Raw genomic sequence first — 12,415 nt, forward strand, 5'->3', positions numbered from 1 at the left:
GATTTTAACTCCCATGGTACAGGCTGGGGGGAACTGTACGATGATAGCCGTTCATCTTTGATATATGACCTCTGCGACGACTTCAACATGACAATTTTGAACACTGGGGAAGTTACGCGAGTGGCACCTCCAGCTAAAGATGGCAGTCCTAGAGACAGCCGATTAGACCTCTCAATCTGTTCGAGCTCACTATCGCTGGAGTGCACATGGAGGGTTATCCAGGATCCCCATGGTAGTGATCATCTGCCGATCGTTGTTTCTATTTCCAATGGCCCACAACAGCCTCCATCTATTGACATCACCTATGACCTCACGAAACACATTGACTGGGGGAAGTACGCGGAAGCAATCATCGACGGTGTGCAATCTGTAGAAGTCCTTCCACCGCGGGAAGAGTATCAGTTTCTCTCAGAACTGATCATCGGTAGCGCGCTTCAGGCACAACGTCGGCCAGTACCAGGTCCGTCGGTTCGTAGGAAACCTCCCAATCCATGGTGGGACAGTGAGTGTACAGAAATCTATCGCGAGAAATCCGCGGCGTTTAAAGAGTTTCGTAAACGCGGTACGGTCGAAAACTTTGAGCGGTACGCTTCCCTTGAATGCAAGTTTAAGAACTTGATCAAGGCGAAGAAAAGCGGTTATTGGCGTCGCTTCGTCGAGGGCTTGTCGCGCGAGACTTCGATGAAAACTCTTTGGAACGTCGGGAGAAGAATGCGTAACGCGTCGTCGGTTAACGAGGATAGGGAAAGCTCTCCCCGGTGAATTCTCAAGTTCGCAAAAAAAGTTTGTCCAGATTCCGTACCCATGGAGCGAATAATTCGTAACGTTTCCGAAGATAGGGATGACATGGATAGACCGTTTTCGATGGTGGAATTCTCACTTGCTCTCCTTTCATGTAACAATTCTTCTCCAGGGATGGATCGCATCAAGTTCAACTTGCTTAAAAACCTCCCCGACGTCGCTAAGAGGCGCTTGTTGAACTTGTTCAATCAGTTCCTGGATAACAACATCGTTCCGGATGATTGGAGGCAAGTGAGAGTGATAGCTATTCAAAAACCAGGGAAGTCCGCGTCGGATCATAACTCGTACCGTTCAATCGCGATGTTGTCTTGCCTACGGAAGTTGTTGGAGAAGATGATTCTCTTTCGACTGGACAAATGGGTTGAATCGAAGGGCATGTTGTCAGATACACAATTTGGTTTCCGCAGAGGCAAAGGAACGAACGACTGTCTTGCGTTACTTTCTTCAGATATTCAGCTTGCCTTTGCTCAAAAACAGCAAATGGGCTCAGTGTTTTTGGATATTAAGGGGGCTTTTGATTCAGTTTGTGTCGATGTTCTTTCCGACAAACTCCACGAAAGTGGCCTTTCACCAATTTTAAACAACTTTTTGTATAATTTGCTGTTTGAGAAGCAGATGAGATTTGCTCATGGTGACTTGACAGTTTCACGAATTAGTTACATGGGTCTCCCCCAGGGTTCATGTCTAAGCCCCCTTCTTTACAACTTTTATGTTAGAGACATAGATGATTGTCTCATGGAAAATTGCACGTTAAGACAGCTTGCGGATGACTGTGTTGTTTCTGTGACGGGATCAATAGCAGTTGATCTGCAAGGACCATTACAGGATACTTTGGACAATTTGTCCACTTGGGCTCTCAAGCTGGGTATCGAGTTCTCTCCGGAGAAAACTGAGATGGTTGTCTTTTCTAAAAAACACAAACCGGCTAAGTTTCCGCTCGTTCTGATGGGTAAGACAATCACTCATAGCATGTCTTCTCAATATCTTGGTCTCTGGTTCGACTCTAAATGCACCTGGGGGAAGCACATTGTGTATCTGATACAAAAATGCCAAAAGCGAATCAATTTTATGCGAACTATTACCGGAACATGGTGGGGAGCACACCCGGAAGATCTGATCAGGCTGTACCAAACAACCATTCTGTCGGTTTTAGAATACGGTAGCTTCTGTTTTCAATCCGCGGCGAAAACACACTTACTGAAGATTCAACGGGTTCAGTACCGTTGCCTTCGGATCGCGTTAGGTTGCATGAACTCAACTCACACTATGAGCTTAGAGGTACTTGCTGGTGTACAGCCTCTGACAGACCGCTTTGCGGAGTTATCGTTCCGGTTCCTCATCCGATGCGAGGTTGTGAATCCATTGGTCATTGAAAACTTCGAAAAGCTGCTTGCACAGAACCCTCAAACTCGTTTTATGAGTGTGTACTACTGGTACATGACGTTGGAGGTAAGCCCATCTCCGGTTAACACCAATCGTGATAACTTCTCAGACTTCGACAGTTCCTCTGTGGATTTTGATCTGTCCATGAAGGATGAGATCACCGGAATACCAGAATCTTTTCGTTCCGTGTGTATTCCACAAATTTTTGCAAGTAAGTTCGGGCATGTTAGCGGGGACAGACAGTTCTTCACAGATGGTTCGAAAACCGATGATTCGACTGGTTTCGGTGTCTACAACGAATTTCATAGCGCCACCTTCATGCTTCAAAAGCCATGCTCGGTATACATTGCTGAGCTAGCGGCTATATACTACACCTTAGAGTACATTCGCACTCTCCCACCTGAGCACTACTTCATTTTTACCGACAGTCTAAGTTCTCTGGAGGCTGTTCGGTCAATGAAACTGATGAAGCACTCAGCGTACTTCCTGAATGGAATTCGCCAAGTCTTGAGTGCTTTGTCCAAACGCTCATACACCATCACCATAGCTTGGGTCCCTTCACATTGCTCAATTCCGGGTAATGAGAAAGCGGACTCTCTGGCTAAGGTGGGCGCTAGCGAAGGCGATATTTACGAGCGTCAAATTGCCTTCGACGAATTTTTTGCATTAGCCCGTCAGGAGACCTTGATCAGCTGGCAACACAAATGGAGAGATGGAGAGATGGGTAGATGGTTGCACTCCATCATTCCGCAGGTATCGAAGAAGCCATGGTTCAAAGGGTTGGATTTAGGCCGCGATTTCATTCGTGTAATGTGTCGGCTGATGTCCAACCACTATTTGTTAAACGCACATACCTTCCGTATTGGGCTCTCGGAAAGCAATCTCTGTGTCTGCGGCGTGGCTTACCAGGATATCGAACATGTCGTGTGGGGATGCGATGAGCATCGTGAAGTCAGATCTGAGCTGTATGAAACTCTCCGGGTCCGAGGAAAACAACAGAAACCCGTTAGAGAAGTGTTGGCAGGCCTTGATTTGGAGTACATGGATCTTATTTACCAGTTTTTGAAACGTGTTGATGTCAGAATTTGATCTCGTACGTTCCTTGTTTTCGTTGTCCGAAATTTGGTTTTGTTGTTCGCTCCCTGTCTTTCGTTGCCCCCCTTTCCGTTTGTCCTCTTCTTGTCGTTGTCTTCCGATAAAGCCCTTTCTGTTTAGTCCCGTTACAGATCAGGACAGTCGGTCCCATCAAGGTTTTTAGTATAAGATAGCAAGTAATTTAGTATAAGTCCCTTAATTCCCTCCTTTCCAACTTTATATATTTGTTATCCCTAACCTCGAAACAGCCGCGAGTACTTCGGCTCCCAAAACTAACCTAGTATTAAGTCAGTATAAATTTAAAAAAAACAACATGTGAAATCAACATAAAAAAATGTAAAGATGATTTCGGCTCTGTTATGCCCAAGTGGCGCCCGAGCCTTCCAAATAAACGAATAAGTAAAAAAAAAAAAATTCTACACGAAATAAGAAAAAATCTAGAAAAAGGTACAACTATCCGAACAGCGAAAACTGTTATATCTCCGGTTTCAACAAACCGAATGCAATGAAATTTGGATCATTTATGACTAATTTCTTTTTAATAGTAAATGTATGAATTTCAGCATTGAAGTTGCGATCGAAATGCTGCTTTCAATTATTGTGTGTTCGTGCTAAAGGTGACTCGTCCCAACATTCTTCAATGAATTTGTTGGTCCGCTACACGGTACAGTAAATACGGCATGAAGAATACAATGCGGAGAATTGAACAGCTCGAGGAGCAAACCAAGTTTTGGAGGAAGCATGGGGAGGAAGCGACAAAACGTGTCGAGGAAGAATAATATGACCGCGGACTGGTTGAAATCGAAAGGGAGTTCATAGAAGGAACAAGAAGAATTCAGTAAGAGTTTTGCGAGAAAAGAGAAGCTTTAAAGATGCAACAATGTGAAAGTGATGTATGCATATCTCGCGCTTAGTATCATACGGGCGTATCTACAATGATCGATTTCTCTTAATCGATTTTCTCTTTGGTTAATAATTGGGCCGGCAAATCATTTTCGGTTGATTTTGTTGTTTTAGATGCTAGTCCTAGACGTCCTTTATCGAAACACATCGAATTATCATCCGAATATTGGTCGTATTGCCCGGAATAATCCAAAGAGAAAATCGGTGAAGAGAAATCGATCATTGTAGTTACGCCCGTATGATACTAAACGCGAGATATGTATGTATGATGTCTGCATATATGCAATTCGGTGTGTGAAAAGTATGGCAATGCAATTAAAATTCATCACCCATTCTGAACACAACCGACTGCAAATGAAGTTCTTACACAAACCGAAACCTTAACGAGACCACTGACAACAACACCATCATCTGTGTCGTCGATCAAAAATGGCAAGAAATTATTGTCGCGCTTATCTTTTATTAGAGTCCTGCGGCGGTCGTACGCTCGCAAGGCATACCGCCGCATGACAGTCGCAAGGCAAAACAAAAGAAAGTGTTCCCGCCAAAAACAAAAGCACGTGGATTTCGCGAAGTGACAGATGTTTTTGAATGTATTGCACAAGTGGCTCAGTGGAATGAGTGTTCTTGCTGTCAAACCCCATATAATGGAATTATACACTTTTAAATCTGGTGACGCTGTTATGATTAGTGACTGTCGCGCTAATATCAGAAGCCAGAGGCAGATAATCGCCATATTCTGATTTTTCTTGAAAGGCATAATAAACAGGACTGAAGGAATAGAACGCGGATCGGGAGAGCAACAGTTTGCTCGAAGTCCTCTTTGCAACGTAGGCTACAGATGGGATGTGGATACTTCTTCTTCTTCTTCTTCTTCTTCTTCTTCTTCTTCTTCTTCTTCTTTCTACACCTGTCCAGCTGTCAAACTAGGGCAAGCAGGGATGGCACAGCAATGTGGATACTAATTGTTCAATAATAGAAATGGTGCCTGTTATTTCCGATCCCGGTGGCGTCTGCATAAACAATCGTGCGGCGACAACAGTGCCTACACTGTACCATTCATCAGCTTGCCGGCAACAAGCAAACTCAACAACTGATCGTATTGTTATAGATCCGATGTTCGTCATTCCATGTGAATACGGCAACCAATTATTCAGACCCGTTACCAGTTTTACGGGTGGTGATATGTTGTGGTGGTGATTTAGCGTAAAACTGGCAACACTGTTTAGGGCTATATAAAACAGAAGTGATTACACGGAAAAAACAGATTACCTAAAAAAATACGTTAAAAGAACGCAAAATTAAGTAAAGCGCTTGAACTTTTTACCCAGCAGTGGGTTGTTTTCTCGCTCTCCCGCTCGCAATGTTGTCAAAAACAAAGCGAGAAGCAGCTACCTAGCCGATAATGTCCGTGCGAGAAGCCAAATTTGTGTTTTTTGCCGTTTACTCAAAAGTAGGTTTATTTCAACCCACTAGGGTACTTCGAAAGTCAACGCTAGGTAGAAAGAACTTTGCGATGGGTTGCAATTTTCTGCCGGGATCAAACGGAAACTACCCACTCCACTCAGAGCTTTAACGCGGTATAGCCAAATTTGGGTTCTCGCACGGAAGAGCCGATATGAGTGAAAAGAACTTATATTTGGGTTGATTTCTGGTTCCGTGTAGGTAATTGTGATGGTTGGGCGGTTGTCCCTTTAGTTAGTGTGAAATCAACACCAAATTGTATGTAGGGTTTCGAACTACTTGGGCACCCAAGTCAATTCCCAGCACCTCACAGAAAAACAAATCAAAATATCACTTGCCGCGTATTTTCCAAACGCACTTCCGTGGGTAATCATCTCCCGCAACATTTCCGCAACTGGATACACAGTCAATTAGCTACACGTTCACTCTGAAGCCGCACAAATGCTCAAAACAGTTCTGGAGCTCGATTTGAATAGGTCCTATGTGCTTTTGTCGATTAAAAATTCGATCAGTTGGATTCGGTTATTATAGCGAAAACCGTTGAAATTGAGCAAAGATTATACATAAATCAGAATCCTTACAAAACAGGCTTTCTGGTCCATCATTAAAAGTTTGCAAAATATCTGCCATATTTTATTTTATATCGACAAAAGCACATACGACCTATTCAAATCGAGCTCCAGAATTATCACACGCAGGCGATTGCACTTCGTCGGCACAAAGATGGGTGCCGAAGTGGTACCGAGAATTGGCACTGGACTAGGTGCAGTAAACTCGTTCAAAATCAACTTTCCGGCACAAAATCTTCACAACAATCACTGTTAACAATATGTTTACGCAATAAGGTATCTGATTCAGATGAAAGAAGTGGACGAAAAAGAACATTCGTCGTGAATTTAGGTAATGCACAATTTTGTTTACCTGTGGTGCCGGGAATGTGGTCAAAAACCCAATTATTCAAAAAAGCATTTTTTGTAACCTTTTTTAAGATTTCTCAATTTGCTGCTACATTAAGTTTCCTAAGATATATTGAAATTCATACTACCACAATGCTGCAGCCAATGAGACTGAAGCACTTGCTTCAGCTTCCTAGGAACAAAGGATTGTTAGGCACCATAATTCCACTCCCACAGCTTATTTGTCTAAGTAACAGTGTTTCATTAATTTAGCTTAAACCGTTCAACAAAGTGACCACCAAAGTCGAAGAAAAACACTTACTTAGCCAAAATTAGAAGTGGAAAGTCGCAGTGCGGTGACCCATTTGTTATCGCTTCCGGCAGGCAATAATCCAGATGCGACAAGACGGGTTTTTCGCATGCAACTTTTTTTCTCTCTTTTTATTTCTAAATGTCCCAAAGCAGGGCTACTTACTGTCTAGGACAGCGCGCGACAACAAACAAAAAAGACACTCTGTGAATTAGGAAACAGACAAATGGTATACAAGGATTATGCCAACCGCTTGGAGGAATTTTTAAAACCACGATGCTCACGAGGCAGTGAAGCAAACGCGGGTCGAGTCGTAGGTGTATCCATTTATCAATGCAAATTAATGAGACTTTCGTATTGAATTCTAAGGAAAGAAAATTGAATGTAAAAGATAGGTCAAGTGCGAAAAACAAATTTTGAATATCCAAACCATAAGCACCACCAAGAAGGTAGAATTATGTTTGCTTGAATAACCAATATGCAGAGAAACTAATTTATGTGAATTTGCACTGCTTGAGTATAAAAGGATACTGGCACTCATTACAGAGTCATGACTCAAGATGCCTTGGTATCAATGGGAGTATCCAAAATTTACAAACTCAGTCGAAAGTATTGACACCAACACTTTCTATCGTGTCCCTGCCATTTTTCATTTGATATGTTCATATTATTCTGAACTCAACCGCATGCCGCCAATGACAAAATCCTATACATTTTCCATCCACAAAGTAGCTTCATGACAAAGGTCGCGAATAAAGAAAGCGTGTCACTCGATTGGCAATATGTGCCAATTTGGGGCCGAGCAGGCGCTGGCAATAAATTATCGCACATAATCTACTCCTTGTTCATTGTTCGGGTGGGACCCACCTGTTGATAGCGTATAATAAATAACGTAATTTGTAAAATAAACGATGCAGAATGTGTATCGGCTCACGAAACTGAATCGTCAGCCAAACTGGGGAGGTAGAACCGTAAACTTTTAGGGGGGTCGTTCTACCTATTGTTTATTGAATTTTTTATTGGACACGGGGAAACGAACTACCTATCCTGAAAGCTCTGACGAAACATTGAAGATGGTGGGAAGTTTATTGTGGATATTCAATTTGTTGGGGTCGCTTGGTATCTCGTTTTCTCATAAAAAGTTTCATTTCAAATTTGATTTCTAATTGCAGAGGCACAAATCAGATAAATAGAGTATGACTGTAAAGATGTTTTCTGACCTTTTGCTTGCATGAAATTCATTCGTGTTTTAACAAGTGTACGAGGGATTCTGTCTCTAGGCAAATAGTGGTGTCAATTTCACAGCTCCATAATGTCTAATATTTGTTGTTAAATTCACATAAAACATAAATTCCTTGCAGCGGAAGTCGGGCCTACTACGGGTTCCAGAAGAAACTGCGGTCGAAAAAGATTCACCCACGCACCAAATGCACCATGTACAAAACGCTAATAAGACCGGTGATCCTCTACGGTCACGAGACATGGACTATGCTCGAGGAGGACCTGCAAGCACTCGGAGTTTTTGAGCGACGCGTGCTAAGAACGATCTTCGGCGGTGTGCAGGAGAACGGTGTGTGGCGGAGAAGGATGAACCACGAGCTCGCTGCACTTTACGGCGAACCCAGCATCCAGAAGGTGGCCAAAGCCGGAAGGATACGGTGGGCAGGGCATGTTGCAAGAATGCCGGACAACAACCCTGCAAAGCTGGTGTTTGCAACTGATCCGGTTGGCACAAGAAAGCGTGGAGCGCAGAGAGCACGATGGGCGGACCAGGTGGAGCGTGACTTGGCGAGCATCGGGCGCAACCGAGGATGGAGAGCGGCAGCCACGAACCGTATATTATGGAGAAATATTGTTGATTCAGTTTTATCTTGAATTTGATGTAATACTTAATAAATGAATGAATAAATGCCTTGCTAATGCCTTTGTGAACTCAAAGCATGAAAATAATCAGGATATTGGAATAGGGTTTTTGACCCCATTCCCGGCGCAACAGGTAAACAAAATTGTGCCTTACCTAAATCCACAACGAAGCGACCATTTTCGTCCACTTCTTTCATCTGAATCAAATACCTTATTGCGTGAACTTGTTATTAACAGTGATTGTTGTGAAGATTTTGTGCCGATGGAGTTGGAGCTAAGGAAAACGTCGTTGGGCCTGGTGGAGTCAATAAAGTGGTTGTTCACATCGAGGACGATGTGTGTTGTCAAGATGGCCGAACTGTAGTAGGCTTTGCTGTTATGAAAATACGTTATGTCACAATAAAGAACTTCTTGCACCGAGTTGGACGTGTTTCCTTCACTACTTAGATTATTCCAAAATATCGGTGCATTATATGCTATGGTTTCGGAGGTACACATTGTCAAAGTTGTGATTTGCAAGAAAAAGAATGTTTCAGAAGTAATAATAGGGAAGACTGGGGAGACTTGATCTCTTTTTCTTAATTTACCTGAAACTTTAAGAAAAAAAACACAAAACTAGATCCGATTCCGTACAAAAGGGCAGGTAAACATCTATTGCAAGTTAATAGACAAAAGAAGGCCTTTAATTTATTGTCAAAGTTTTCAAATCTGTGTTTTTATGGAGGCATGTCTTATAATGTATTTTTCAAAAATAAGTGACTCTTGATCCTCCTTTGAGCACATGGTTTATTTAAAGGGAAAATAATTCCAGAGTCTTCCTATTCATTTTTTTTCAAGTTTTCTTGTATTTTCGATGAACATGGAGTGTTTGAAATTGTAAGATTTCCTTAAATTTTATCGTTGAATTGACTAGAATTCCAGATAAATAGAAGCTTCCGAATAGAATTTTATTTTTCACATGTATAATGTGTGTGTAACCCTCGAGGGATAAAGTCTCCCCATGTCACTGTTGTGTATACTAAGCTGAATTGATTAAAATATGTTAACAACAGCCTTATTTGGATAAATAAGTTTGAAAGTATTTTATTTAAACTATGTGCTGTGAATTTTTGACACGGTTTGGTTCAATTTTCACAAAGTTATTGAGATTTTTCGATCAATTGTTAAAAATAATGCAACTTACAATCGAAATCACTTGTAGCCAAAACATAGTCGATTGTCCAGGAGTAGTTTTGAAAAAAAAAATATGCAAGAAGAAAAATGCTTTTGATTCCGAGCAAATATGGGGGGAACAAGTCCCCCAGGGATCAAGTCTCCTCAGTCTCCCCTAAGGTTTCTTAATCAATGCATTTTGCTAAATCAATGTAAATTTTGACCACATATTTTCACATTGTCGGAAGGTTTATATAAAAAGCCACTTGGAAGAAATAAATCTATATATATAAAAATGAGTTTGAAGTCCCTTTGAGGCAACAAAACTCACGAACGGCTGAATCGATCAGGATGGCTCTTGCATGGTTTGATTCGTATTCATGGTGGCTATGTTTATAAGCAGGGCCGGATCTAAGGGGGGCCGGGGGGCCCGGGCCCCGGGCCCCCACATTTTTGGGGCCCCCACAAAAACCTTTTTTGCTTGCTATCATTAGCTTTATTTTTCATATTGCTCAAGTACTGTTCGAAAATAAGGAAAAACATTGTTGGTCATCTCTCAGAAGGGCCTCCACATCCGCTCGGGCCCCGGGACCCCACAATCCTTAATCCGGGCCTGTTTATAAGTATTAAAATTTACGAAAATCTATCAAGAAAGTAAGAAAATTCATAAAGTACTGATTTCTTATGAACTGGGAAGAAAATCAACATGAACGAAATGAAACCAATCTAGAGTGCTTTGCCACAATGACCTCAACAGTTGTCAAACCACCGTAGCTTGGCAAGACAAAGTTTGCCGGGACAGCTAGTAAGTGATAAATTTGTATTTTGAAGTGATTCGCTGCGATTTGGTCTGCACGAGGATGGAGACGGATGTCCGACAAATAGGGATGCTGGAATTGTGTCTCATAATATGCTCACAGCTGCAGAAGCGGAGTGCATTGAGGAATTGTAAGCGCAAAGGGAATTGGGAGAGGAGAGGACAAAATCGAGCGATACGTCGAGAAAGAGTTCTGTTGGGCTGGATGCATCGAACGCAAGTGAAAGTCATGATTCGACTGCATCCACTGCTCCAGAACCAACAACAGCGGATATACAACGACAGCAACTTCGAGATGAACTAGCGCTCCACATGGCCACAGCAGTCACGCAGTTCCGTGGGACAGACCCCATGTCCCAGCATCGATTACCAAAGCTGCGGAATTCCTATTGGGTAACAAGTGCAGTAAGCATCCCAAACTAGGATATTTTCCACAGTACTTGAAGGCCGTACAGAGCCTCGAGGATCTGCAGAACAAAACCGAACGTTCAACATTAACGTAAGAGAGTTCTACTACGGCATCCGAAACGACAAGTCTAATCATGGACAAGGCCTTCCGGAGATTGACGACGTCACACAGTTCTGGGCCAATCTATGGGTAAACTCTGTCCAGCACATCAACGATGGGATGTATTTAGCTGAAGAAGAGTGACAGTGTAATGGAATTGGAGACATGGCCACGGTCGTAGTAACCACCATATACGTGAGGCTACCCGGTATACCAGAAATTGGGCTGCACCAGGGCCCGATTTCGTGCACAATTTGATAGTTTTCCAGCAAATTTTCCTAATATTTTTCTATGTAACAGTATTACCTCTAATTGTATATTTTGGGGTATCAGTTATCAATTGCAATTGATAGGTCCGATCATTTTAAATATTTTGGGTAACTTTTAATTTGTCATATGCGCGAGAATCACATTTTCATTTTGGGATAACTTTGATAGTGCCCTGAGAAACACATCAAATCCTAAAAAAAATCATCACATATTGAAATCTTAAGAGTATGAACATGATGAAAGAAGCCTTGTGGAAAAAAAACTGATTAAATTTATATAGCAAAATATAGATTTTATACGAAATTTTACATATAAAAATGAGTGTGTGGAGTACTGAGTGAAAAACTCGGTGAGTTTAGCTATCAAAATCATTATCTTTGTAAAAATATATGTTTAACCGTACATCAATGTATGATTACATGCTGTTTATGTTGAATTCACTTTTTTTGGGTTGTTTCTGAATGTTTTATAAACAAATTTTGAACACAACCGAATTAACTGCATGAAAATACAAGGGCATTGTATACTTTTAGGCGTTTATTGGTGTATAGATATTTATGTCCCAATTTACAAAATTGATTCCAGTTTGTAAAAACTCACTTCGGTAAGAGAATCAAGGCCAGATTTCGAATCTACTTTGATGGATCTACCGAGAATAAGAGGCCATTCATTAAAAAAATAGTTGAAACAAAGTTGTACAGCAGAATGTTTGAACAAATGACAAAAATATCAACAATTGTTTATTTGTTGCCCAAAAAGATAAATATAAACTCAGTTTTGATGAAAATACGTTTGAGATGAACTTTCATATGTATAGTTTTGATCTATGTTTGCCTTTTTTAACTGGAACCATAGTTATAAGATAAACTATTCCAGGCCTGTCGCACTATCAGAGTTACCCGCATTATCAAAGATACCCCATTTTACGGTAAAAAAAAAACTCACGACGATTC

This window comes from Aedes albopictus, chromosome 2, assembly GCF_035046485.1.
Source record: "Aedes albopictus strain Foshan chromosome 2, AalbF5, whole genome shotgun sequence".
Lineage (NCBI taxonomy): Eukaryota > Metazoa > Arthropoda > Insecta > Diptera > Culicidae > Aedes > Aedes albopictus.